This window comes from Pteropus alecto, unplaced genomic scaffold (genome assembly GCF_000325575.1).
Source record: "Pteropus alecto unplaced genomic scaffold, ASM32557v1 scaffold147, whole genome shotgun sequence".
Classification (NCBI taxonomy): domain Eukaryota; kingdom Metazoa; phylum Chordata; class Mammalia; order Chiroptera; family Pteropodidae; genus Pteropus; species Pteropus alecto.
The window spans coordinates 94,340-121,106 of record NW_006440648.1 but is presented as its reverse complement, the minus strand read 5'-3'; the positions used below and the strand labels follow the sequence as shown (position 1 = coordinate 121,106).

Below are 26,767 nucleotides of genomic sequence, written 5' to 3'. Positions count from 1 at the left end.
AAATGAATTAGGAAGTATGGCCTCTTCTTTAAATTTTTGGAAAAGTTTGAGAAGAACAGATATTAAATCATTTTTGAATGTTTGGTGGAATTTGCTAGTGAAACCAACGGGTCCCAGACTTTTACTTTTTGGGAGGTTTTTGATGATTATTTCAGTTTCCTTACTGTTGATCAGTCTATTTCACTTTATAATTTTACATAATTCAGTATAGAAAGGTTGTATATTTCTAAGAACTTGTACATTTCTTCTAGGTTATTGAATTTGGTGGCATATAATCTTTCATAGTAGTCTTGTATGATACTTTGCATTTTGGTAGTATCCGTCGTAACTTCTCTTTCATTTCTGATTTTGTTTATTTGTGTCCTGTCTCTTTTGTCCTTAGTGAGTCTAGCCAGGGTATTGTTAATTTTTTTGATCTTCTCAAAGAGCTAGCTCTTTGTTCCTTTAATTTTGTATTGCCTTTTTATTCTCAATTTCACTTAATTCTGCTCTAATTTTTATTATTTCCTTCCTTCTGTTGACTTTGGGCTTCATTTGTGCTTCTTGTTCTACTTCTTTAAGATGTAATGTTGGATTTTGGGGGGCGGGGATTGTTTTTCTTGTTTCTTGAGATAGGCCTGTAATGATATGAACTTTCCTCTTATTACTGCTGTTGCTGTGTCTCAACAGTTTTGATATGTTGTATTTTCATTCACATTTGTTTCTATGTATCTCCTGATCTCTCCTTTTGTTTCTTCTATGACCCAATCATTTTTTAGTAGCATGTTGTTTAATCTTTATATATTTGTGACTTTTTCTTCTTTCTTTTTTGCAGTTGATCTCCAGATTGAAAACATTGTGGTTGGAGAATATGCTTGGTATGATTTCAATCTTCTTAAATTTGTTGAGGCTAGTTTTTGTGTCCTAATATATGGTCTATTATTGAGGATGTTCCATGTGCGCTAGAGAAGAATGTATAATCTGACATTTTGGGATGACAGGCTCTGTAAATGTCTATTATGTCTAATTGGTCTCATTTAAGGATGGTATTTCCTTATTGATTTTTTATTTGGATGTTCAATCCATAGCTGACAGTTGAGTATTTAGGTCCCCTACTATAATTGTGTTTCTGTCAGTTTCTCTCATTATTTCTGCTAGTAGTTGCTGTATATCTTTTGATTGAGAGCATATATATTGATATGTTATGCCTTCTCAAAGTATTGTCCCCCTTTTCATTATGAAGTATCCATCTTTGTCTCGTTACATTTTTTATCTTCAAGTCTATTTTATCGGAATTAAGTATGGCTATACCCGCTCTTCTCTGGATGCCATATGCTTGGAGTATCATTTTCCATCCTTTCACTTGAGTCAGTATTTGTCTTTGCAGCTGAGATGTGTTTCTCTCTCTCTCTCTCTAATAAGTTACAGGTCCACAAGACTTGCTCACACGCTCTCTCTCTCTCTCTCTGTCTCTCTCTCTCTGTCTCTCTCTCTTTTTGGGGGAGAGGTATTCGAATGTAGTGTTATTTGCTCTTCAGAACTTTCACCCTGCCACATATGTAAATTTTCTAACAATTTATTCTTTTCTTTTTTTTTCAGAAAATACTTTTTGTTTCAACAGCAGTCAGCATACAATCTCATATTAGTATCAGGTGTACAACATAGTGATCAGACATCCATACAACTCTCGAATTGATCACCCCTATAAATCTAGTACCCTTCTGGCACTGTACACAGTCATTACAATATTATTGACCATATTCCTTATGCTGTTCTTTATATCTCCATGACTATTTTTTTAACTACCGCTTTGTACCTTTCCTCTTAATCTCTTCCCCCTTTTTCACCTAAACCCCGCAACCCTCTCCCATCTGGTAACCCTCAAATATTCCCTCTATCTATGAGTTTGTTTTTGGGTTTTGTTTTGTTTTGTTTTGTTTTAGATTCCACATGTACATAAAATCATATGCCATTTGTCCTTCTCTGTCTGATCTACTCCATTCAGCACAATACCCTCTAAGTCCATCATGAAATTTTTTTTTCGGCCATTTACTTTTAGTTTCTGTGTGTCTTTTAACCTGAAGTGATTCTCTTGTAGGCAGCCTATATAAGCGTCTTATTTTCTTATCAGTTCAGCTAACCTATCTTTTGATTAGATCATTTAATGTTTTTTGCATTAAAGTACTTGGTGATAGATATGCCATTATTGACAGTTTTATTCTATTTTTGATACATATTTTTCTTTCTTAATAAAGAAGTCTCTCCAACACTTTCTATAATATTGGCTTGGTGGTGATGAACTCCTTTAGCTTTTTCTTGTCTGGAAATTTCTCTATCTGTTCTACAGTTGTAAACAATAGCTTTGCTAGGTAGAGTAATCTTGATTGTAGGTCCTGGCTTTTCATCGCTTTGAATATTTTGTGCCAAGCCCTTCTGGCCTGCAAAGTTTCTGTTAAGAAATCAACTGACAGTCTTATGGGAGCTCCCTTGTAGGTAACTAATTGCTTTTCTCTTGATGCTTTTAAGATTCTCTCTTTGTCTTTAACCTTTGGCATTTTGATTATGATGTGTCTTGGTGTGGAACTCTGTGGGTGCATCTTGTTTTAGACTCCCTGTGCTTCCTGTATGTCTATTTCCTTCACCAAGTTAGAGAAGTTTTCAGTCATTATTTCTTGAAATATGATTTCAATTTCTTGCTCTCTCTCTTCTCCTTCTGGTACCTCTATGATGCAAATGTCGTGGCACTTGATATTGTCCCAGAGACCCCTTAAATTATCTTCATTTATTTTTGGATTCTTTTTGTTTGTTTGTTTCTGCTCTGGTTGGATGTTCTCTGCTACCCTATCCTCTAAATTGTTGATTCAATCCTCCACTTCTCCCAACCTGTTGGTTTTCTCTAATGTACTCTTCAATCAAATATTGTATTCTTCATTTCTGACTGGTTCTTTTTTATGTCTTCCATCTCCATTTTTATGTTTTCTATATCTTTGTTAAAGTTCTCACTGAGTTCATCTACTCTCCTCCTAAGTTCATTGAGCCTCCTCGTAACCAGTTTTTGTTTTGAACTCTGCATCTAGTAGATTGCTTGTCTCTACTTTGTTAAGTTCTTTTTCTGGAGCTTTGTTCTATTCTTCCATGTGGGACATGTTTTTTTGTCTCCCCATTACGGTTGCCTCCCTGTGTTTGTTTCTATGGATTAGGTAGAAAGTCTATCAGTGTTAGTAGAGTGGCTTTATGTTGTAGGTATGTTATGGTTCCCAGTGGCAGAGTCTTCCCTGGTCACCTGAGCGAGGTGCTCAAGGTGTGTCTCTTGTGTGAGTTGTGTCCCTTCTTGATGTAGCTGAGCCTTGGTTGCTGTTTGAACTTTGATGGGAGGAATTGACCCTTGGGACTGATAATTTGTGAGTACTGGCCAGTGAAAAGCCAACCCTGCAGAGAGAGTAGCATTCACTTTAACAGAGCTCTAGTGCCTGCCCAATCTTTCCTGCTAGTGTGTTTTCCTCAGATGCAACCCCAGGTGGTACTTTGGCTCCATCAGTGGTAGAAGCAGGCCACTGGGCATGCCAGCCCAAAGGTCTCCTGGGAGGGGCCCAACCACAGGCCAAGTTCAGCCACAGCCTGTGCACTTCCTGGGCTATCTGGTAAGAGTCACCAAGCAATCTACAGATGGCTGCTACTTGTGCTGAGCTTAGAAGTGCCTCAAGAGGCCAAGCCAGAAACCGACTGGCTGCTACTAATGATGGGGTTAATGCTGCTTAACAAGAATTATGGAGCACGCCAAGGTCACCTGCTGCTTCTTTGGGTTTTGTGAGCCTTTGAGAGATTTCAGGAAAGTCTTCAGCATGAGCCAAGACAGGCCATTTATATTGAATAAACTAGGGGTCCCGAACCCTCGGGCTGCAGACAGGAACCAATCTGTGGCCTTTTAGTAACTGGGTTGCACAGCAGGATGTGAGCGGTGGGTGAGCAAAGCTTCATCTGTGTTTGCAGCCACTCTCCAGAGCTAGCATCACCACTTCAGCTCCACCTCAGATCATTAGGCACTTGGGCGGGCCAGCAAGCTGGGAGAGGCAGAGTCTCAGGGAATCCTCTGGATGGACTGACCTGTGTTATCCAAGCTGATGGAGACTCAGGTATAGTGGCTACCTGCATCTGCATGCTGGGAGGGGGCAGAACTCAACCAAGGAACAATGGATACTGGCAGTGCTTCTGTTCGGGAAAAAGCCACCCTTCCAGTCCTTGCCCTGAAGCCCAACAACTCAGTGTCTCCCTATGTGTCTGTGGCCCCCCTTGAGTGGCTGGTCCAGAGCCGGAGCTCAGAGTAATCCAGGCACGGGCCCTTTAAGATGAACGTCTGCTACTCTCTTAGACTCTGTCTCACTCAACCACAATCTCTGCTGGTTTTTCTAGCCAGAGGTTCTGAGCACTTCTCTTCTCAGCACTTGAACACTGATAAGGGTGCCAAGACTGTATCCAGTGAAGAAAATTAAAATCTTTTCAAAAAATAGTACTGGTTTGGTGGTGATAAAATCCTTTAGCTTTTTCTTATCTGAGCAGCTCTTTATCTCTCCTTCAATTTTAAATGATAGCCTTTCTGGGTAAAGTAGTCTTGGTTGTAGGACCTTGCTTTTCATCACTTTGTATATTTTGTTCCAAGTCCTTCTGGCTTGCAAAGTTTCTGTTGAGAAATCTTCTGGCAGTCTTATGAGAGCTCCCTTATAGTTAACTAACTACCTTTCTCTTGCTGATTTTAAGATTCTCTCATTGTCTTGAACCTTTGCCATTTAAATTTTGATATGTCCTGGTTTGGGTCTCTTCTGTTTCATCTTGTTTGGGTTTCTCTGTGCTTCCTGGACATGTATGTCTATTTCCTTTGCCATATTAGGGAAGTTTTCAGTCATGATTCCATCAAATAAGTTCTCAATCTCATGTTTCTTTCTTCTGCTGGTACCCCTATGATGAGAATGTTGTTATGCTTGATGTTGTTTCATACGTCCCTTAAACTATCTTCATTTTTATTTTTTTTTCTTGTTGCTGTTCTGATTAGGTGTTTTCTACTACCTTATCTTCTAAATCACTGATTCAGTTTTCTGCTTTATCAAATTTCCTCTTGATTCCTTCTAGTGTATTTTCATTTCAGTATCGTATTATTCATTTCTGACTGTTTTTTCATGGTTTCTATGTCTTTTTTTATGTTTGCTATCTCTTTGTTGAAGTTCTCACTAAGTTCCTTAAGCATCCTTACAACCATTGTTTTGAACTTTGCATCTGGTGGATTGCTCGCCTCGATTTTGTTTTGTTTTATTTTGTTTTCTGATGTTTTTTCCTGTCCTGTCTCTTTATTCGAGATGTGTTTTTTGTTTGCTCATTTGGTTCCCTCTCTATATTTGTTTCTATGTATTATATAGATCTGCCACGTCTCCTGGTCTTGGTAGGGTGGCTGTACATAGTTAGTTGTCCTGTGGGGCCCAGTGATGCAGTCTCCCTGATCACCTGTGCTGTGGGTTGTGTGTGCTCTCTTATTATAGTTGAGCCTTGGAATTATTGGCATGTCAGTAGGTGGAACTGACCCTTGGGCTTACTGGCTATGAGACTTGGCCAAGACCACAGCATAGAGCTGTTGTGTGGTGGCTAATCCCATGGAGCAGGATTCACCCAGAAGGCTCTGGTGACTGCCAAGACCACCCTTTGTGTGTGCCATGTTTGGGGCTGTTTGGGTGGTGTTTTCTTATGATTTAAAGTTGGTCACCAGGTGTGCTGGCTCTTGGAAGGGGACCCTGTGCATCTGCTGCATGTTACCACTCTGGGTCTACCTGGTAGGAGCTACAAAGTGATCTGCAGTTGGTCACTGCCTTTGCTGGTCTTGGAGGTGTGTGGGAGAGGACACACTGTGAATCAAGGTTGGCTGTCAGGCTAGGGGCACCTCAGCTCATGGCCCAGGGAACCCCTAGGCCTGTGACCACTTGCCAGCTATCCATAAGTCTCAGCTGCTGAAAGAACCTCAGGTGATATGGGTGAATGGGGGTTAGGTTAGGCGGGTTCTCAGGGAGTCAGCAGGATTGGGCAAGTGGTGTTCAATAGGTTAATGTAGATTCAGATTTGGTGCCAGTGCTGAGCCTGAGCCTGCTTTGCAAACGTCTCAGAGCCCACCAAGGCCAGCTGCCATTCATTCGGGCCCTTGGACCCCCTAAAGTTGTTCAAGAACAACTTGAGTCCGGGCCAACGAGCCTCACGAAATCCTCTGGCATTGCACAAGTTGGTGGGGGCAGAGTCCAAGAGAGTCGCCAGGGTGGAGTGAGTAGAGTTTACCAGGCCAATGAAAGTTCATATTTGTCCGCGGGTGGGGGAGAGCTCAACACAGGAAAGATTACATCCATGTGCTGGCTACACAGGAGGAGGGCAAACCACAGGGACATGGCAGCTTTTCCTTTAGCTTTTGCCCTAAAAACACACAACTCAGTTTCTCCCTGAATGTTTCTGGCACCTCCCAGCTGCTGTCCCTCAGCCAAAATTCAGAGTAAGTGCCTGGGAGTGAAGGAGTCTGTGTGTGAGCCCTTTAAGAGAAACACCTGGGTTTCCCACAGCCTTCTCTCTCACTCAGATGACAGAAGCCTCACTGATTTTCACAGCCCAATTTTGTGGGGGCTGTTCTTCCCAGCACTGGTGCTCCAAGCTAGAGAGTCCATTGTGAGGCTGCCCCTGGCTGTTAAGGAAAGACATCTGCAGTCAAGATATCCCTCCCAATTCTCAACTGCCACACATGGATGCAGGGCCAACCAATTTTGCATCTCTGCCATTCCTAGCAGTCTCAAGGTGTCTTCTTTATATCCTTAGTAATAGAGCTTCTGTTCATCTAACCTTTGGGTGGTTCTCCAGGTTGATTGTTCTATATTTTATTTGCAATTTTAATGTGGTCATGGAAGGAGGCAAGCATGCCATCTTGACCAGAACCTCTCTTTTGTCCGTTTTTTAATTGCATTCTTTTGAAGTTTTTGGAACACTTTACATATTCTGGCTATTAAACCCTTTCATATATATGTTTTCCAAATATTTTCTCTGATTCCATACATTGCCTTTTCACTCTGTTGTTTGTCACTTAATGCTCAAAAGTTTTTAAGTTTGATGTATTTTATCTATTTTTTTACTTTTGTTGTTCTTATGGTGTCATATTCAAGAAATCATTACCAAAGCCAATGTCATGAAGATTTCTTTCTGTTTTATTCTAAGAATTTTATAGTGTTAGCTCTTACATTTATGACCATTTTGAGCTAATTTTTGTATATGTCATAAGGTAAGGGTACAAATTCATTCTTTTGTATGTAGACATCCAGTTTTCCCAATATCATTTAATGAAAAGACTTTTTTCCCCCCACTGAATGGTCTTGGCACCCTTGTAGAAAATAATTTGATGATATATGAGAGAGTTTTTTTTTATGGACTCTCTATGGTATTCTATTGAACTGTATGTCTCTTCATGTCAGTACCACACTATTTCATTGCCTAAGTTTGTAATACGTTTTGAAATCTATAAGTGTGAGACCTCCAATTTTATTCTTTGTCAAGATTGTTTTGGCTATTCTGGTTACCTTGAGATTCCATATGAATTTCAAGGTAGATTTTTCTATTTCTGAAAAAAAAAACACCATTGGGATTTTAATAGGGATTGAATTAAATCTGGAGATAACATCAAGGAGTCTTGCCATCTTAACAATATTAAGCCTTCCAATCCGTGGACACATGGGATTTCCTTTTGACTTAATGAAATGTTCTAAAATTGGTGATGGTTTCACATATCTGTAAATGTACCAAAAACCAATAAATTTAATATTTTAAATGGATGAATTTTATTATATATTAATTACATGCAATAATTAAAAAATGATCGAATATACAATGTCTATACCAACATCTGCTTTTATTGCTTTTATGTATGTAAAGATATGGTGGTGGTTTGGTGTGCTGTAGATGATCTCAGTATATTCTATATTCTACCTAACTTTCATAATAAATATGGTTTTATTATTACAGTTTATATCATTTTATCATCACAAAAATAATTTTTTGTAATGTCAGGCAATTATTATTTCCATTTAACATCAGGAAACTCGAGTACAATAAATTCGTGAGAATCTTTTAATAAGATTCTTTGGCTGAAAATTAGCAGAGCTAAGACTTGAACACAGGTCTCTGATTACAGTGTCTGTGCTCTTTCCATTATGCCATACTACTTATAATGAATCACTAATCTTATAAACCCTTTGAGGTCAGGGACTCTTTATACATCATTGTATCAAAAATAATGCCTGGCCTACAGTAAGTGCTTCATAAATATTTATTAGATTTTTAAACTGATATGTAATTTACAAAGTACGTTACATCTATTATCTTATTTAATCTTTACCATGACCAGAAAGTAACACCTCCACTTTATAGTTATTAAAACTGAAGCTCAGAATGATGTAACCAAGGTGGCAACATAGGTCGTTCCTGCCTTCACTCCTCATTACAAGAAGAACAACTAACATCTATTCCAGAACAAGACTGCACTGAGAGAATCCTAGAACATGGGGGTGAGGCTGAAGCACCCACCTGCACCTCAAAGGCCAAGACAGGCTGCATTAGAAGGGTAAGACAACCACATACATGTTGCCCACATTGCTTCTCCCCCAGGACGATGCAATACCACACAGAGAGGTCTCTGATTTCTGAGCCTCTGGTTCCTTCAATTGGAAAAAAGAGAACACAGTGAGACAACTAGTCTCCCCTAGCATTGTGTGTCACTTTGTGGGAGCCCCTACTCTGATCTTGCACCATGGGGGTTGCAGGGAAATCTGCAGGGCCCAGCCACTGGGAATCTGACTAAGACAGAGGATAGGGTAGGGGCTTGCAAAAAACATCACAGGGATCTTAGCAGACCAAGTTCATGCCTTCAGTGCTTAAGTAATAATCCCACCAGCAGCTTTGCTTATCTACAGAACCAAGACAAGGGCACACTCTTATTAGGGAACTTGGTGGGGTGCAGATCTGCCTGATTTAGATCCTCAAATGAGTTTTGCTGACTCTAGAGCCTGGTTTGCCCACACCCAGGAAAAGTGCTGAGTGATAGCACCACTCACTGTGGAGAGTGCCTTTCAGACCCCTTTGACCAGAAGGGTTGGTGACAACTCCTTGAAGTTGTTTGGTCCAGTGGTGCTCAAGCCTAGAAGCATGTGGGTAGAACTGATTACCCTAGAGCAAAGCAAGTATCAGGCATGGAGGCTTCCCAGTTATACACAAATAGGGGGATTAATTCATAACCAGGGTTGAGGGTAGCTCCCAGGCCCTCCCACCCCTTTTAGGCAAGGAGGCTGAGACATAGCCCCACCTGCTTTGGAAAGAATCTTCTAGTTCCATCTGACAATAAGGGCTGGAGAAAATTCCTATAAACTAGGCAGCCCAGTGGTCCCTGATCCAAGGGAAGGGAAAACAGACCTAATAGTTTACAGAGCAAAGCCAATGGCCCTATTTAGCCAGGGGCCAGAGAAGTAGGTCAGCTCGGGAAGTGGGTCATCTTGGGAAGTGAGTCATCTTGAGTTAAGACTAGAAACAAAGAGATTTATCAGTTTTAGAGCTGCTTCTTTTGCTATGACCAGGTAAGGAATCTAATTCACAGCCTTGCTCAATGCTGAGTACAGTCTTCAGCCTGTCCAACCAGCGATCCTAGTTAGAGCACATGGGAAGCTGTGTCATCCATTTAACAGTCTTATGAACAGAAAGCTAATTAATACCTCATCTATTACTGAATATGGTGCCCGGTCTCGACCATCCAGTAAGCATGAGCAGAGAATTCAGGCAACCTCAGACCCTATTCTATAGCCTCACTTGGTTAGGGAACCAAGCCAGCAGTTCTATCCAACTGTTCTCAGCCAATGACACCCCCCATCCTTGTCCTCAAATCTCAAAAAGTTGTTTCACTCAAATATAGATCATAATAGTGGGCTCTACCTGCCCAAAGACATTACCAGCAGACATACCCAGAAACCCAAACTGAGCTGGCTGGTGAAGAAATGTCTCTGACAAAGCAAACCTGTTAAGTCTGGAAAAAAAGAGTCCATTACTCAAGTGTACAGATACCAACCAAAGGAATCAAGGATCAAAAAAATAGATAATATGACACCACCAAAGGAAACTAATAAAGCTCCAATAATTGACCTTAAAGAAATGGAGATCTATGAACTGTCAGATTAAGAATTCAGAATAATCCTTTTTAAGGAAGTTTAGTAAACTACAAAAAACACATACAGACAACTAAACAAAATTAGGGAAAAAATGCATGAAGAAAATTAAAGGTTTGATATCAAAATAGCAACTATAAAAAAAAAATTCTAGAGCTGAAAAATACAATAACTGAACTGAAGAATTCAATAGAGTTTCAAAAATAGACAACCAAGCAGAAGAAATAATAAACACCCCAGAGGATAGGGCATTGGAAATTATCCAGTCAGAGGAGCAAAAAGAAAAAAAGAAAAGAAAAAGAGTGAAGAAAGCCTATAGTAATTATGGGACAAAATACAAAGAAGCAATATTTGCCTTATGAGAATTCCAGAAGGAGAAAAGAAAGAGAAAGGGATAGAAAGCATACTTAAAGCAAGAATGGATAAAAACTGCCAATATCTGGGGACAAAATTTAGACAATCAGACTCATGAGATCCAAAGGATCCCAAATTTGTTGAACTCAAACAGAGCTAAACCAAGACACATTACAATTAAGTTTTCAAAAGTCAAAGTAAAGAAAGAAGTTTAAGAGCAGCAAGAGAAAAGAGAAAAGTTACATACAAGGGAACTCTCATAAGACTATAGGCAAATTTCTCAACAGAAATTTATCAGGCCAGGAGAGAAAGGGATGACATTCAAATTATGAAAGAAAACAACTGTCAATCAAGAATTCTATACACAGTGAAGCTGTCCTTCAGAAAAAAAAAAAGAAGAAGAAGAAAAAGAAAAAGAAGAAGAAATAAAGACTTTCTTGAACAAACAAAACCTGAGGGAATTTGTTAGCACCAAATCTGCCTTACAGGGAATGCTGAAGGTAGTTCTTTGAGCAGACATAAAACAATGCTAATTAACATCATAAAAACACACAAAAAATAGCATAAATCTCACTGGTAATAGTAAATATATAGTCATAGTTAGATTCTGCAATATGGTAATAGTGATACATAGCTCAATTAAATGTTTAGAAAAATGAACAAAGCAAAAATAACCATAAAATTGAAGCTCAGAGAAGTTAATCTCTCAGTTTCATAGCTAGTAAGTGTAATTAAGACTTTGTAGTAATAGTCCTCCAACTTTGTTCCTTTTTAGATTATTTTGGCTATTCAGGTTTGCATTTCCATGTAAATTTAAGGATCATTTGTGGGTAGTATCACCATCTTAACAATATTAAGTTTTCCATTCCATGAACATAGGGTGTCTTTTCATTTCTGTAGGTCTTTCATTTTTAATGATGTTTTATTATTTTCAGTTCCCAAATCTTGCATATACTTGTTAAATTTGTTCCTAAGTATTTTTTGAAATTATTATAAATAGAATTTTCTTAATTTCATTTTAAGGTTGTTTACTGCTTGTGTATGAAAATATAATTAATTTTTGTATACTGACCTTTGTATTCTACAACATTGTTAAATTAATTTATTAATTCTAATAATTTATTTTGGGTTCCTTAGAATCTTCTGCATAAAATATATTATCTGCAAATAGAAATACTTTTACACATTCCTTTTCAGTTTGGATGTATATTCTTTTTTTTTTTTTTTTTTGCCTAAGTGGATTGGCTATAACATTAATATTAATGTTGAATAGAATTAGCAAGAGTATTCATATTTGTTTTGTTCCTGGTCTTAGGAAAAGTTTACAGTCTATTGCCATTAAGTTTAATGTTAGCTGTGGGTTTTCCTTAAATGCCCTTTGTCAAGTTTAGAAATATTTCTTCTATTCCTACTTTATTATTTAATTTAACCATAGAAGATTGTTGAATTTTATCAAATTCTTTTTCTATGTTTATTGAAATCACTCTGTTTTTTATTTGATCAACATGGTGTATTATATTGATTGATTTTCATATGTTCAAGCAACCTTACATCCCTGAGTTTATTTCCATTTGATTTTGATGTGTAATTTTTTATGTTCTTGGATTGGTTTTGTTGGTATTTTCTTGAGAATTTTTGCATCTGTATTCATAAAATATATTGGTCTGTGGTTTCCTTTTCTTGTGATATCTGGTTTGGTTTTGGTATCAGGATAATACTTGTTCCATATTTGGGAAGTCTTTTCTCTTATTCTATTTTTTGAAAGAAGTCTTAAGACATTTGGTAGTATTTACCAGTGCAACTGTCTGAGTTGATTTTTCTTTATGAGACTTTTTGTAAACTTTTAATAATTTTTGATTTTTCAATTACAGTTTGCTTACAATATTATGTTAATTTCAAGTGTACAAAATGGTTATATGAAATGATCACCCTGATAAATCTAGTATCCATCTGAAATCATACATAGTTATTACAATATTATTGACTATATTCTTTATGCTATACTTTACATCCCCATGACTATTTTGTAACTACCAACTTGTACTTTTTAATCCCTTCCCCTTTTTCACCAACCTCCACCAATTCTCCTCCCATCTGGCAACCAACAAAATGTTCTTCATAGCTATGAGTTTGTTTCTGTTTGTTTTTTTATTATTATTTTGTTCTTTAGATTCCACATGTAAGTGAAATCATATGGCATTGGTCTTTCTCTGATTGAAAGTCTATTTCATCTGGTATAAGTATTGCTATCATAGCTGTTTGTTTGTTTGTTTGCTTGTTTGTTTCCATTTCCATGAAATATCTTTTTCTATCCCTTTACTTTCAGTCTGTGTGTGTCTTAATCTGAAGTGAGTCTCTTGTAGGTAGCCTATGTAAGGATCTTGTTTTCTTATCCATTTAGGCACCCTATATTTTAATTGGAGCATTTAATCCATTTTCATTTAAAGTAATTGTTGATAGATATGTACTTATTGCCATTTTATTATTCATATTTTTATCTTTTTTCTTCTTCTTCTTAAATAAGTCTCTAACTTTTCTTGTAACCCTGGTTTGATGTTGATAAACTCGTTTAGCTTTTTCTTGTCTGGGAAGCTCTTTATCTGTCCTTCCTTTGATCCTAAATAATAGCTTTTCTAGGTAGAAGAATCTTGGTTGTAAGTCTTTCCTTTTCATCACTTTGAATATTTTGTGCCAATCCCTTCTGGTCTGCAAAATTTCTGTTGATACATCAGCGGACAGCCATATGGGAGCTCCCTTTTAGGTAATTAGATACTTTTTTCTTGCTACTTTTAAGATTCTCTTTGTCTTTGACCTTCAGCATTTTAATTATGATGTGTCTTGGTGTGGGCATCTTTGGGTTTAGGACTCTCTGCACTTCCCAAGCCTGTATGTCTATTACTTTCATCATATTAGGGAAGTTTTCTGTCATTAATTCTTCAAATAGGTTTTCAATTCCTTGTTCTCTCTTCTCTTTCTGGTATCCCTATAATGTAAATGTTGTTGTGCATTATATAGTCCCAGAGGCCCCTTAAACTACCCTCATTTTGAGGGGTTCTTTTTCCTTGTTGCTGTTCTGGTTAGGTGTTTTCTGCACCTTATCTTCAAAATTGCTGATTCGATCCTCTGCTTTATTTAATCTACTGATGATTCCTCTGATGTGTTCTTCATTTCAGTAATTGTATTCTTCATTTCTGATTGGTTCTTTTTCATATTTTCTGTCTTCATTTATGTTTTCTATCTCTTTGTTAAAGTTCTCACTGAGTTCATCTACTATTCCCCTAAGATCATTGACCATTCTTATAACCAGTTTTTGAACTCTGCATCTCGTAGATTGTTTGTCTCCACGTTGGTTCTTTTTCTGGAGCTTTGTTCTGTTCTTTCATGAGGAAGATATTTCTTTTCTTCCCCATTTTGGCTGCCTCCCTTTATTTCTTTCTATTTATTAAGTAGCGCTGTTAGATCTCTCAGTCTTAGTAGAGTGGCCTTATAAAGTAGTTGTCCTGTAGGGTCCAGTGGTACACTCATCCTGGTCACCTGAGCTGGGTACTCCAGGTGCGTTGTTTGTGTGGGTTGTGTGTACCCTCCTGTTGTAGTTGAGCCTTGTTTTCTGTTTGCATGTCAATGGGAAAGATTGACTGTTGAGCAGATTGGTTGTGAGGATTGGCCGATGACTACAGTAGAGAAGCTGTTGTGCAGAAGCTGACCCTGTGAAGCAAGATTTACTTTAGTGGGGCTCTAGTGCTAGCCCAATCTGCCCTTTGGGTATGTCATCCTCAAATGTGGCCAAGGGTGGAACTCCAGCTCAGTCCAAAACTGGCCACTGGGCGAGCTGACCCTAGGTCCTCCTGGGAGGGGTCCCACTGCAGGCCATGTTTACCTGCAGCCTGTGTTCTGCCTGGGGCCACCTGACATGAGTCACCAAGTAATCCACAGATGGCTGCCCCTTGCACTGGGCTTGGAAGTGCCTCAAAGGCCAAACCACAAACTGAGGCCAGCTGCAGACAATACCAGTCTTGGGGCTGCTCAGCAAGAGGTATAAGGCATGCTGAGGCCAGATGCTGTTTGGATTTTGTGAATCTTTGAGAGATTTTAGGAAAGTCTGCAGCATGATCCAAAACAGGCCATTTGTATGGAAAATCTAATGGAATCAGCTTGGGTAGGCCAACAGTTTGGGTGAGGCAAGGTCTCAGGGAATCTCCAGGACAGGGCAAGGGGTGTTATCCAGGTGGATGGAGACTCAGATATAGCAGCGGGCTGTGTCTTCATGCTGGGAAGGCTCAGGGCTCAACAAAGAAACAATGGATTCTGTCAGCACTTCTGTCTTGGAGAAAGCTGCCTCTCTAGTCATTACCTTGAAGCCAGACAATTCCGTTCCTCTCTGTATGTCCCTGGTACCTTTTGAGCCAGTGCTCCAGAATAGGAGCTCAGAGTGAGTAAGTCCATTAGTAATTTCATGCACAGGCCTGTTAAATGCCTGGGACTCCAACAGCCCTCCATCGCACTCAGCCACAATTTCCACTAGTTTTCACACCTGGAAACTGTGGGGCCTTCTGATCTCAGTCCTGGAACCTTGGGCTGGGGATCCTTGTATGGACTTAAGACCCCTTGCTCCTCCAGGGGGACCTCTGCAGCCAAGACATTCCTCCCAATGTTTAACCACCACATGTGGATATGTGACCAACTCGTTCTGCATGTCTGCCCCTCCTCCAAGTCTCAAGTTTGATACTTCTGTATGTCTTTAGTTGTAGGATTTCTGTTCAGTTAGACTTCAGGCAATTCTCAATGATGGTTATTCTGTAGTTTAATTTTGTAGTTGTAATTTTAATGTGGTCATGAGAGGAGGCAAGCACCACATTTACCTACTCCACCATCCTGATTCTATTTCTTTCTATCCTTTTTAGTCTATATCATTTATTTATGTTTTAATCTTTATTATCTCTCTTTTTCTGCTAATGTTAGGCTCTGTTCTTTTTTTTTCTAGTTTGTTGATTTGTAAAATTAGCTCATCTGTTTAAGATATTTTTCTCAATTTATCTCTATGAAGTTTCCTCATAAAATTGTTTTTGCTGCATCCTATAAGTTTGGCATGTTATTTTTCTATTTTTCTTTCTCTCAGATACTTTCTGATTTCCCTTTTGATTTATCCTTTGACCTATTGATTTTCAAGTGTTTTGTCTAATTCCCACATTCGTGAATTTTTCCAATTTGCTTCCTGATATTCTTGTCTTGTTTTATACCACTGTGGTCAGAAAACATACTCGATATGATCTCCATCTCCTTAAAATTGTTAAGACTTGCTTTGTGACCCAAAATATGATTTATCTCTGAGAATATTTCATGTGTACTTGAGAAGAATGTGTATTCCACTTCTTTTGAATGGAATGTTATGTCTATATCTGTTAGATATTTTTAATGTATAGTGTTATTCAAATCCACTGTTTCCATACTCATTTTCTGACTACACACGGTAGTCCACTCTTATGTGTGAGAGATATGTTCCAAGACTCCCAGTGGATGCCTGAAACCATGGACAGTACTGAACCCTATACACATGATGTTTTTTCCCGTATATACATATTTCTAATAGTTAATTTATAAATCAGGCACAGTAGAGATTAACAATAATAACAAATAATAGAATAGAACAATTATAGCAATACACTGTAATAAAAGTTATATCAATGTGGTCTCTCTCTCTCTAAAAATATCTTATTGTACTGTAGTCACCTTTTCACTTATTGGAAGCATTTTATGGCTTCTTTTTGGCATATTTGAATTGCCAGCAGTGCTTCTTTTGTGCTTTGGGGTTATTATTAAATAAAATAAAGATTACTTGAACACAAGTACTGTGATACAGCAACAGTCAATCTGAAAACTGAGATGGCTACTAAGTGACTAATGGGCAGGTAGCATATAAAGCTTGAATACACTGGACAAAGGGATGATTCATGTCCTGAGCAGGATGGAATGAAATGGTGTGATATTTCATCACACTACTGAGAATAACATACAATTTAAAACTTATGAATTGTTTATTTCTGGAATTTCTCATTTAATATTTTTGTACTGTGGTTGACTGCAGGTAACTGAAACCACAAAAAGTGAAATCACGGATGAGGGGGAACTACTGTAATCCATCCAATGTTGAATGTGCAGTATTGAAATCCCCTATTATTATTGTATCGCTGCCTATTTCTCTCTTCGGTTGTTTATATTTGCTTTCAATATTTATGCACTACAATGTTGGGTACATATATATATTTAAAATAGTTATATCTTCTTGATTAATTGATGCCTTTTTCACTATATAGTAATATTCTTTTTCTCTTGTGACCAATTTTGACTGAAAATCTATCTTATCTCAGTATAGCCACTCCTGCTGTCTCTCAGTTACCATTTGAATGGAATATCTTTTTTCTATCTCTTCACTTTCAGTCTATGTTTGTCCTTAAATGAGTCTCTTGTAGGCAGCACATTGTCAGATATTGTTTTTATATCTATTTAGCCACTACATGTCTTTTGATTGGAGAATATAATCTATTTAAAGTAATTATTGATAGATTAAAAACTTACTATTGTCATTTTTTAAAATTTCCTAACTCTTCTGTAGTTTTCATTTTATTTCTTTCATTCTCAATGCCTTCTACTGTAATTTACTTTTTGTATTAATATGCTTTCATTCCTTTCTTTTTAATTTTTTTATACTACTAGAAGTTCTTTCTTTGGAATTACCATGCATCTTATATATATCATCTTATAGTTGATATAGTCTATTTTAAGCTGATAACAACTTAACTTCAACCACATATAAAAACTGTACACTTTAATTCCTTTTCTCCCTACATTTTATGCTATTGATGTCACACTTTACATCTTTTTATATTGTGCAATCATTAAAAATTGTTATAATTATTTTAATACTATGGACTTTTAACATTTATACTGGAAATAAAAGGTGATTTATGCACCATCATTATAGTATTAGAGTATTCTGAATTTGATTATATATTTACCTTTACCAGTGAGTTTTATACTTTTATACTTTTTATGTTGTTACTTTACGTCCTTTCACTTCAACTTGAAGAACTCACTTTGTATTTTTTGTAAGGCAGGTCTACTTGTGATGAACGCTCTCAGCTTTTATTTGTCCTTCATTTCTGAAGGACAGTTGTATGGTACTGGTGGCAGGACCAAGGACAAACAGGGCTTTAGCTGAGTTCATAGGGAGATGGAACTGTTTCCAGGTCTATAGCTGGGACCACGGTTGGTGAGTCAGCCACTTGAATATGGATCTGTTTTCTCAAAATGGCCATCATTGGTCTTGGGCTCCACAGAGTTTTCACAATCTCCTATCTGAATCCCAAAGCTCCCACAAAGCACTTTTGTTCATGGATACCTGTCTAATTATTGTTGCTGAGAGGAGATACAAGCAGGGCATCCCCTATTACATTATATTGTTGACATCACCTGGGCCGTGCTTTTGTTTCTTTGTATGTCTCATAAATTTTATTGAAAACTAGACACTTTAAATAATGTAATCAGATTCCGTCCTCTCTCCAAGGTATATTGTTGTAGTTATTTAGTGACTTCCGAAGTAGTTCCATAAAGTTTATATTCTTTGTTGTGGGTGAATACTAAGGTCTCTGCTTGAAATAGCTTAGTTATCAGCTAATGGATCAACAAAGATTTTCTTAAATTCCTTGAACCAATAAGTTTCCCTCCCTTTTCCAAGGGACTTTGTGTGCATGTTGAGACACACTTTCAACACTCTAGGGGACATTTGATAATTTTGCCTTAGCCTTCACTTCCTGCTGCCCAGAGCCTTAAAGTCAGTCAAACGTGAGAGATTAGGGCTTTTACAGATTGTTTCTGAACACACGCACATCCCTGCACATGTATATGTTCTTCTAGATCCCCATAAATACTTGGGATCTTTTCGATGTCTCCTATGGACATCTAGTTCCCAGCTTTTCCTTATAAGTTTTTTACTCAGCTTCTTGTTTACCCCAACTGTTGTTATGACATAAGGCATGTTGAACAAGTGTCTCTAATTGTTTTTGATAAACATCCCTGGGGAAATATTTGTTCATCATGCCCTAGCTCTAAGTCAAGTCAAATAAAGACAAGCCCTGTGATTTAAATTGTCGATATAAGTAATATAAACAATAAGATCAGATAATGATAGTTCTATGGGGATGGGACTTTGGAGGAGCTTCAAACTCTGATCCCTCTGATGGCTTCTGAGTTGCTGGATCTCATGGCTACTGTGGTGAGAGTGAGGCTGTTGGCTTTCAAGGCCACATGGATAGTGGGAGGGAAGATGGGAATAGAGCAAATCAAAATGCCACAACATTTTCTGTTCTTATGGTCAGCCATTAATTTGTTGTTTTTGTGTTTGTGTTTTGTTTTTGTTTTTGAGTAAACACTCCTTGGATTATTGCAAGTCTTTGGTTAATTTCCGGAATTCTGGAAAAGGTGACTTTAACATTTTTTCTTATTGTTTATATTACTTACATCGACAAGCAGATTTTTGAAGATCTTTTCTGTACAATTTCTGTTGACATCATCTATAACTAGTATTTAAAATTATGTAGCTATCAAAAGATTTCATAGCATAAAGGTAATTAAATGAATTTTAGGGTATTTGGAAAGTTATTGCTGTACATTGTTTTCATTATTTTTTAACCCATTTCCCATTTAGAAAATAAAGTACAGCTCACTGCCAGCATTAATGTAATTTTACATAAGCATGCTATTTGAGGCTGAAGCAAATCTAACTGGTTTTCAATGTGAAAATAAAATATAAAAACTGTTTTTAGAGTTATTTCTAAAGAGAACTTATCTCTAAACTTAATGTAACAGAAATGTATACATAAATTGGATTCATCAAATGAATCTTTGGCTAACAACTGTTTGAGAATGATGTTAATTAACATCACAGGTAGGAATACTACATTTTCTAGAATTTGATATTTTCATCAATTGAGAATTACTATATTTTGTAAGTGGAAATATCACTATTAAAAACAGAATGTATAAATAGAATGATGTCATTTGTTTCTAAAGACTATTGATATACTAGTGATGCAAAAATAATAATAAAAGTGAGATATTTCTTGGCAAACTTTGGAGGTAAGATTAGGACTGTAATCCATGAGTTATCTTGGGGCAATTGGGAAAATGTTTAATGTTGACTGAAACACAAAGTCAATTATAGATGGATTTTTTAAGTAAATCGCCCCTAGATAATAACTCACAAGAAATCATTTTAACACAAGTCATCATTATTTAGGTAAAAGTCAGGACTATATGTAACTAATATAATGATTTTTTTATATCTTTGATCAGCTGAACTTGGTAGCAGGCTTTTTTTAAATATGTCAGTAGCTACAACAGTACAAAGAGCAAACATTTAATAAAATATTTATTAAAAACTTACCATGTACATAGCATTGTACAAATGTTGGGGTTGAAGGAAAGCAGAGATACAAACATGAATGTGGGTTCTTGCCTTCAGTAGAGCTCACAGTCTAGTAGGGGTGAGGGACTTGTAACAAATGAGGGAGGGAGTGAAGCAGGAGAAGTAGAGGGGAGAGAATCCTGAGTGTAGAGAGCTTTACTCAGTATTCTTGACCCCACTGTGGTCTTTCACACCTTAATGCCCTTTTTTATGCTATTCCATCTAGCCATTATGTTTTCTACAATTTTCTTATCCTTTCCCTGATGAACCCTCAAAGCCAGCTCAAATTTTACTTTCTTCACTTCAGATAACAGAATTACTTATTTCCTTCTTGGTATTCCCTTAGCACTTATAAACAATTTTGTGAAGGAATATTACACTGTTCTGTAACTATTTGTTTACATGTTTGTCTCACCTAATAGAATGTGAGCACCTTATAGGGACTTGTCATATTTGTTTTAGAACCCTCAGTACTTGGAGCAGTACTAGGCATGTATTATGCAGAGAAAGAGTGAAAAAATAGAACTTTTTGGCCTCATTCTTGTTTTTTGAGATAGGCTTGTAATGATAGGAACTTTCCTCTTAATACCACTTTTACTGTGTCTCAGTAGTTTTGATCCAATAAGGGCCTAATATCCAAAATATACAAAAAATTCATACAACTCAATAACAACAAAAAAACAATCCAATTTAAAAATGGGTAGAGGATGTGAACAGATACTTCTCCCAAGAAGACATACAAATGGCCAACAAACATAAAAAGAATGCACAACCTCACTAGCTATTAAGGAAATGAAAAATTAAAACCACAATGAGATACCATCTCACAGCTGTCGGAATGGCTATAATCAACAGGACAAGTAATAACAAGTGATGGGGAGGATATGGAGAAAAAGCAACTTTCATACACTGCTGGTAGGACTGCGAATTGGTACAACCACCATGGAAAACAGTATGGAGTTTCCTCAAAAAAACTAAGAATTGATCTACCATATGATCCAGCAATCCCTCTACTGCGTATTTACCCAAAAGACTTGAACACATTTATCCAAAAAGATATTTGCACACCAATGTTCATAGTAGCATTATTCACCGTGGCCAGGACATGGAAGCAACTGAAGTGTCCTACAATAAATGATAGGATAAAGAAGCAATGGTACATATATGCAATGGACTATTACTCAGCCATAAGAAGAGATGAAATATTGTCATTTGCGACAACATGGATGGACTTTGAGATAATCGTGCTAAGCAAAATAAGCCAGACAGAAAAAGTTGAAAACCGCATATCAGTCATATGTGGGATATAAATCTAAAAGCAACAAACAAACATGACAAACAGAGACTCATAGACATGGACAGTGGACTAGTGGTTCAGAGAGAAGTGGGGGACAGGGGAAGTAGATGGAATAAAAAGGGGTCAAATATGTGGTGACTGAAATCTAACTATGGGTGGTGAGCACACAATGCAATATATATATATATGACTTACTGTTGAATTGTGCACTTGAAACTTATTGGATTTTGTTAATCGATGTCACCATAGTAAAAAAAGTAATTAAAAAAAATAAATATGGCAAGTGCAGATTGAGATGTGCTGCATCTCCATTTAATGACACAGTTTGAAAATAAAAATTATCTCATTAAAAAATAGAACTTTTTAACTTAAAGATCCAAATTGGCACAGTGATTTTATAATTTGGAAGGGTAGCTTTTGGATGTCCTCCGAGTGATAATGTTTGGATAAGATAAGAATGCAAGCCCAAGAGAATACTAGTTTGACATCATTTTTCAACAGTATAGTTGATGAGGAAGCAACCTACCAAGTCTGGAAGTATGAAAACAGGTTAGATGGACAACTGGCATAGAACTTTACAGTTTATAAATAGCTTTCACATCTGTTTTGTACTTAATCTTTGCAAACTCTTATGAAGTAGGTGCCATCATTGTTCTCAATTTACAAATGAGGAAACTATGGGAGGTATTATAAATTGTCCAAGCTCACACAATTAGAATCACAGCAGAACTGAGACTAGCACTTGAGTTTCCTGACTCTCATTCTACTACAGCTGTTGCTGCTTATTATTAAGTGATTCATACCTCTCTCTGCTGTAACCAATAGCAATAATATCTTACATTTATACAATTTTACAGTTTATAATATGCTTTCAACCTACATGTTGTTGTTTGATCCTTACACCACTCCTCTCAGCAACAGATAAGAGTATCCCCATTTTTCAGATGAGAAAACAGACTCATAGGTGAGATGACTGCATAAAGTCACACAGCTCTTGTAAATGGTAGAAGGAAGATTTGAACCCATATGTCTTGACTCCAATTCCAAATGCAGAAGGCTTTTCACTATATTTGTCTCCCTTAGTCCTGTTTGGAACCTTCAAGGCTCGCCAACACCCTGGGCTCATGGAATTCCCAGGAAAATGCCTATGGCATAACAAGGTTGACATATTATTTAATATAACATATCGCATTATCAAGCATTCCTTATTCTGAAATCCTCTGAAATATTTTTAACTCTTTCTTATGAACTTCACTGGCTGCAGAAGTGCAGTGCTGCTGACTTAGAATAGAGCAGCTGTTATAAAAACAACAACACATAACTGTCTGAGGAAATGAAAACAATGTGTTGGTTTAAAAAAGGAGAATTAAGACTTATGAGACTCTAATAACCTCTAACACTGTTCTACTTCCCCTTTCCCTTCTATTCCCATTTGTCTCCCAATACAGTTTGGATTTCTTTTTGGAAATTTTGGGGCTAAGCAGACTGAAGCTGATGGCATTATAGCTGCGATACTGCAGCTACCCCTCAAAATCATCCTGATCATTGAGTTTTTTCTTATTTTAGTCTAATAATTTAATATGAAGAAATAAAATAAGGTATAATCTATTCCACTCATTATTCAAAGCAATAAAATTGGAAAGAATAAAGAAAGATCATGTTCAGTATTAACTGAATAAATGCTTAAGATATGTTCCTTGCTGTTAAAGTCATAAAACAGCATTATTTTTTTTTTCAATTTACTGGAAGCATAGAATGACATAGCCACATTTTCATATAGCTTTTGACCAAAAGAGTCTTAGGGGCGGGAGTGTGTGGCACAGAGAGGAAAAGAGAGAATGGAGAGGATGGCGAGAAAAGGGGAGAGTGGACAAGAGAGCAAAAAAGAGATAAGACACTTCAGCAATGAGTTGAAAAGTGGGTGTGTTCTCTAGAGAAGCCACCTTAATAACAGCTCCTCAGCCATCCCTAGTGACCAGAGAACACACATTCACTACACAGTTGCTCTAACAGAGATCATCTCTGTAGTGTATGATGTAGCTTTCCCACATGAATTTCAAGTGATTTTTCTCCAGATCTTCTTTATATAGCAAAAAGAAACGAGTAAATATATAACCTACAGCTTTCTTGTACTTCTGGAACGTTGAGGAGTAGAAATGTTTGTTTGTTTGTTTGTTTGTTTGTTTGTTTGTTTGTTTTGGTATGGCAGATTGAATCCAATATAAATTAAGGTTATATTTACCAGTGTGGTTTTAATTAGTTTGAACAATGGAGTGTATGCAATATGAAGTGTTTTAGATATGCTATGGATATAATCCTTCCTAAGGGATAAATGGTGATAGAAGGTAGCAGGAAAACGAACCCCAGTTCAAAACCTAAGAATAGGTCTTGAAATTAAATTATTGTGTGTCTATTGTATTTGAAATCCTAGAAAGATGAATGAATGATGAAAATCAACAGACTATTATTTTCCTATAAACATGTTGTCTAAAGCTTTAACATTTGATATGGGAGCATGGGACAAGAATTGAGGACATCTAATTATACAAAGATGTGAAACAAAATCCTAAAATTTAAATAAGCTCAGTTGTGCTTAATTATGGTGGTGACAATTTTTGCTGTGACATGCATCATATTGAAAATGCATTGAAGATAATGAAATTTAAAAAAGAAAAAGAGAAAGCCAAATTTGTTTTAAAGGGTTGTGTAAAAATTGACAGGTAGACGAGCTTGTCTAAAACACTTCATACTGTATACACTCCATTGTTCAAACTAGGCTTTTTTGAATACTTCCAATGATTTTGGCTCAGTAGACATGGCCAGATTTTTTTGCCTCTGTACAGGGCATTGTATGCAGGGGTCCCCAAACCCTGGGCCAACACCAGTTTTTGGCCTGTTAGGAACCAGGCCTCACAGCAGGAGGTTAACAGTGGATGAGCAAACAAAGCTTCATCTGTATTTGCAGCTTTTCCCCAGCGCTAGCATCACAGCCTCAGCTCCACTTCAGATCATCAGACATTAGATTCTCATATGAGCACTGGTCCCTGGTGCCAAAAAGGTTAGAGACCACTGTTGTACAGCATATTTTGGCTCCAACCAAAAGATAGAGTGGCTGAAAGGATAAGAAAACAAGACCCCTACATATAAAAAGGAAGGGGATGGGAAAATATATTGCTCTGATGGCCCTAGAAGGTATTTAAGTCAGACAGAGAAAGATAAACACTCTATGATTTCACTTATTTGCAGAATCTAAGGAATAAAAAGGAAGGGCACAAACTAATAGAACAGACTCACAAATATAGTGGACAATTTGGTGACTGAGAGAATGGGTGAAGGGCTAAAGAAGTACAAATTAGTAGCTGATGGATTGTCATGGGGATGGGGAGCACGGCGTAGGGAATGCAGTTAGCATGAATATGTTGGCTAGGTGGAGGGTCAGGGAAGGGAGGGTGCAATTTGGGTGATCGTTTTATGAACTATATAGATGTGTATCCAATGTATTGTATATTTGAAACTAAATTAAAAAAAATAAAATAAAATAAAAATAAAAAAGATATTGGGAAAAAGAAAAAGAAAAAATGAAATGGAGTTTGTAATAGAACCTGAAGATTAATCTTGGTAAATCGTTCTGTGCAAATGCAAAATGAATGAATTCTATGTCCTAATAGAAAGATGGAGGAGGGATGGAAGAAGAAAGTACACTAAGCAGACTAAATGTTAAGAAGAATAATTTGTGTGTGTGTGTGTGTGTGTGTGTGTGTGTGTGTGTGTAAATTTTTGAGGTCACTATTGGCAGCTTTTGCCTGCAAATGCTTCTCTGCTTTTTTAGATTTAAATGCAAGTTTGTAATCATGTGCTTAATCATATTCTTAAGCAAATTATAGGCAAGCTCTGTACATATAGCATGAGGCTTTCTGTTAACAAAGCCCTTAAAACAAATTACATCTACTCTTATAATTTCATCTGACTAATGTGATTTTCCAAAGTATGCCAGTATGCAATGCATTTGTGATTTTTTTCAATCAATAACAATGAAAGATAAGAAACCCTTTTCAACACCTGTCATAGGTAGCTGCTAGAACATCATCTTTGAAACTTTTTCCATACTCACTTCCTTTTTGGGCAAAAGTAACTATTTTCTTTTAGCCATCCTAAATGCTTTTATTTATCCCTAGAAGCTCATCAGTAATATTAGGCATGAGGTATTGACTAAGGGAAAACATCATATTAATCTTCATATATCTATAATTTTAAAATCTTTTTCCTACCCAGCAAATTGTTACTCTTTCCTCTAAGCCTCAACTGATAAATCCCTATACTTTTTAAAATTATACTTAGTAAGCAAGCATTTTTCTTACACTGCACATCACTCTGATCAGGATACAGTTATATTTGTCAGATTGTCCCTGGCTACTACGCATTTTTTTCCAGTTCTGAAATTGCATACATATTCTAGGCCTGTCTCCTGAAATTTTTTGAAGTAATATTGTTGACACTTTATTGGGCAAGTGTTTTCACCCTGGTATATGATGTGCACCAGTGAACAGAGGTCAGGCAAGGGGAAATGTATGTATATATATATACATACATATATATATATACACACACTTTACGATGTGATCACCACACTAAGTCTAGTAACTGGTTATCTGTCACTCTGCAAAGTTATCACAATATTGACTATATTCCCTTTCACCTTCATCCAAGCTCCCACTCTCCTCCTTTCTGGCAACCATCAATTTATTCTTTGTTTCTATGAGTCTATTTTTGTTTGTCTTGTGTGTTCATTTGTTTTTGGTTTTTTTTTGATTGCACATATAAGTGGAATCATGCGATATTTGTCTTTCTCTGTCTCTTAAACACTTGTCACAGATTATAATTGTGAATTATATACGTATTTGATTACTATCTGTCTCCACTCGTCACCACCACCACTATAAACACTTTGAAATCAGAGTTCATGTCTGTTTTTATACCCCCAGCCCCTAATATGTTTCCTGGCACATAGTTGGCTCTAAGTAAATATTAATTATTTACATAATTAATAAGTTGAAAAATGACTTCGAATAGTATATCCTTCTCGAATCCTTTCCTAATCTCTTCAACCACCACCCTCGTCTACAACTCCACTGACAGAATTGAACATTTCCTCTTCTATATGTCAATGGAAATTTCCAATTGACTTGAGGGACCAACTAACCATACATCTGGTTTACCTGGGACATCCCTGGTTTATGCCTGTTTTCTGACATAGCAATTAATAATGCTCTTTTTGGACTATAACTGAGATGGTCACCCTGTACAGAATTGTGTTTCAGCACTTTCTAGTGCCACTTCTAGCCAATTTTTTATTAGTTTGTGAGTTCTCTGAGGATAAGATCAGTTCTGGTTTCTCTTCCTAGACCTGGGACTTATCACAATGTCTGGCACTCAGTGACTGTTCTTTTGAATAAAGACATTCCT

At 37.0% G+C, this 26,767-nt stretch overlaps 1 protein-coding gene across 8 annotated transcripts in view; it reads left to right on the top strand.

Moving 5' to 3' along the window:
- ZC3H12B (zinc finger CCCH-type containing 12B) overlaps window positions 1-26,767 on the top strand; it is a 359,663-nt gene that overhangs the window by 312,966 nt on the left and 19,930 nt on the right. Inside the window, exons 3-4 of one of the 8 annotated variants that reach the window (XM_025050970.1) lie at window positions 815-857; window positions 8,514-8,605. The exons of 5 other annotated variants lie outside the window; for them this stretch is intronic. The gene's annotated coding sequence lies outside the window, so the exon portion shown is untranslated. Of the gene's footprint in view, window positions 1-814; window positions 858-8,389; window positions 8,606-26,767 lie in introns of all 8 variants that reach the window. 2 more of the 8 variants (XM_006917823.3, XM_025050972.1) reach the window with 2 other exon arrangements.